The sequence below is a fragment of the Hyaena hyaena genome, unplaced genomic scaffold (genome assembly GCF_003009895.1).
Source record: "Hyaena hyaena isolate Hyena2069 unplaced genomic scaffold, ASM300989v1 scaffold_71, whole genome shotgun sequence".
Taxonomy (NCBI): Eukaryota; Metazoa; Chordata; class Mammalia; order Carnivora; family Hyaenidae; genus Hyaena; species Hyaena hyaena.
The window spans coordinates 1,879,377-1,881,980 of NW_024080704.1; the positions used below are offsets into that span (position 1 = coordinate 1,879,377).

Here is a 2,604-nt window from a genome sequence, read left to right on the forward strand (position 1 = left end):
ATTATCTCAGGAGACTAATAATTATGTCTAATATTGGACCTTCGAATACCTTGGAATTCATCATCTCTTGGAGACATCCAGACTTAGGGATGACCTTTGAAATGCGGGTAGCCCTTAAGTTGCAGGACCTCCTGCACTGCTCTTACTCAGGGTTCAAGGTAATGTTCTCTCAGAGAGGTGAATTCCAACAGGTTCATTTGAACAACACTGTAATCTGGAAATGTGCAGCATATCCACAAATCAGGGCCAAGGCCACCCATTCCTTTAAGCCTGAGGATCATCAGTTCAGGTGTCAACTTAGCATCTGAAAGTTGATAATAAAAATGTTTTGGTGTGAACAGCTTCTATCCAGTGTCTTCAGTAGCGTTCAGATTATACCCTTGACCCTCCCTAATCCAGTTACTTGTTTGGCTTTACATTCAGAAACCAATATTCAAAGGAATTCCCACCGAGGGCTTAAAAGGACCATCCCTTCTCCCTTGAGCCCACTGGAGATTATTTAAGATCTGGAACTCTCTCTCAGGAGCCAATATGAAGTTGGGATTTAGAAGAATCTGGATTCCACTTCCTAGACCACAACCAGAATAAAGTCAATGGAATCATAAAAATTATATAGAGCCCAGCCATTGGCCACCATGTTTCTATTTCTTGTTTATTGGCTCTTTTATGCATCTAATAGGTAGGGAGAACTTAACTATCTCCTGTTATGTAAGATAAGGACAACCTGAAAGATGGAATAGACTATATCAGTAATTGGCTTTTCATAAAACATATGTCATTCTGTCAGTTACAAGAGAGAAAATCAACTTAAGCTAACTTAAGTAAATAAGGACATTCACTGAGTCATGTAATTGAAAAGCTCAGGCATGGTTCAACACAGGTGCCCAACAGGAATCTTTTTCTCCATCATCAATATTCAAGGCTAGATTTGAAATGCACATATTTGTATACTTTACCTATCCCTGAGCCAATTAGTATGGATAGCAGCATGGGATGCCTGGCTGGTCAGATATGAATCATGTAACCTCACCTGGACCTCACATACCCTGAGAACAAGAGAGAGATAGTTTTGCAAAGGAAAATAAGGGTGATGCTCCAGGAAAATATGGAGAGGATTGCTGGAAAGCAAGAAGAATAGATGTCTGCTATGGAATGCAACAGAGCACTTTAATAATGGCAGGTCCTGGTGCTCTGAATAAGGCCATTTGGCCAGCAGACCTTGGGGCTTCCATTGTTGTCAGGGGTAAAGCTTCCATTGAATTACCACATGGACTCTCTCTGCATCATTGTATCTAATGCCATTGTGACATTCCAAGTTCACAATAAGAAACGCTGGAATCCAGGTTCATCAACAGATCAGTTCTCTAAAGTTCCAGACTGACTGTAGGATGGAAGGGCAGGGCAAGTTGTGGGAGCAGCTACTACCCCTTCTAGGATCTGAAGTCCAAAAAGAGGATTCCTAGCCCATCCAGACCACTGGGACTTCATACTAAAGGCCTTGGCTTAGCCTCACAGTCCTACTTTTCCAAAGAATGTACTGAGTTCTCACATCTCTTGAGTGAGATGCCAGAGTATCCCATCTGCTCTCATTCCCTTATTCCAACTTTTTTCTCCAAATGTGAGCAGCTTTTTCCTTATCCTTCTTGGTACAATTGCATGTTTCCACCCAGAGGAGTGAAGTGGTTTGTTGTTGTTGCTTTTCACCATGCAGTTACTTCAACTGCAATTTGGTGTCTTCTAGCACTGGGAAGGGGAAAGACATATATAATTAGAAAAGCAAATAATGATACAAAGGCCCTATTACTGAGGTTTTCTGGATGACTGTTCGAGTCAGAAAAACAATAGTGCTCAGAGGATGGAAATGAGCCCACATGTTGGAGAATGGACACGACGAACTGAAATCATGGAGCAGGGGCAAAGCCAACTCAAACAGCAGGACCTTAGGTCTTGCTCAGATGAAAGAGTAAGGCACTGAGATGGGACAGAAGCCAGGAGTGGCATCTCTGGTGACCCTCAGAGGCCCCTACTTCTCCAATACATTCAATCTGCTGTATCTACAAAGCTGATGTGTGATCTTTGTGCTTGAGCCAAGTACATTCAGAGAAAGCAGGACCTCCCCAGGCTCACCCTCTCCTCCATTGTCAAACCAGTGGTACTAACCCTCAGAGGATCTTGGGAAAGATTTTGAGCACTTGTGTGATGGTGTTCTTCAATCATGCCTGGTCCTGTGTGAGAAAATTCCTGGGTTTCTTTGACATTCTTCAGTTATTTCAATTTACTGTAGGCAAAATCAGTTAATGTGCAGAGGTAAAGCTCAAAAGGGCCAGTTTCATAACTCAACTTTGTAGATAACCAGAGTCAGACTGTCCCCAAAATCTTCCCTTGCCCTGGGAAGAACAGAAGAAAGTGTATAATGTAAGCAGTGGTCTGCCACAGACTAGTGACCAACCCTGACTTCAAAGATGGATTTTTTTTTAAAGGTCATTATGTTCTTAAAGTTTGTTTCTACATGACCTCAATATTGTGAGTTAAATAGTGGAAAATTCAGCCAAATCTCCTGATTGTTTTATCATGAAAGTCCAATTCTAAAGATAGTCAAGAGGC

General features: G+C 41.9%; 1 long non-coding RNA gene across 1 annotated transcript; it reads right to left on the bottom strand.

The window, feature by feature from the left end:
- Positions 1–1,148: 1,148 nt before the first annotated feature.
- LOC120232463 lies at positions 1,149–2,377 on the bottom strand. Its single transcript, XR_005528572.1, has 2 exons — positions 2,161–2,377; positions 1,149–1,737 (listed from the first exon to the last, which is right to left on the bottom strand). It is a non-coding gene; the product is annotated as an uncharacterized LOC120232463 (long non-coding RNA).
- Positions 2,378–2,604: the final 227 nt, after the last annotated feature.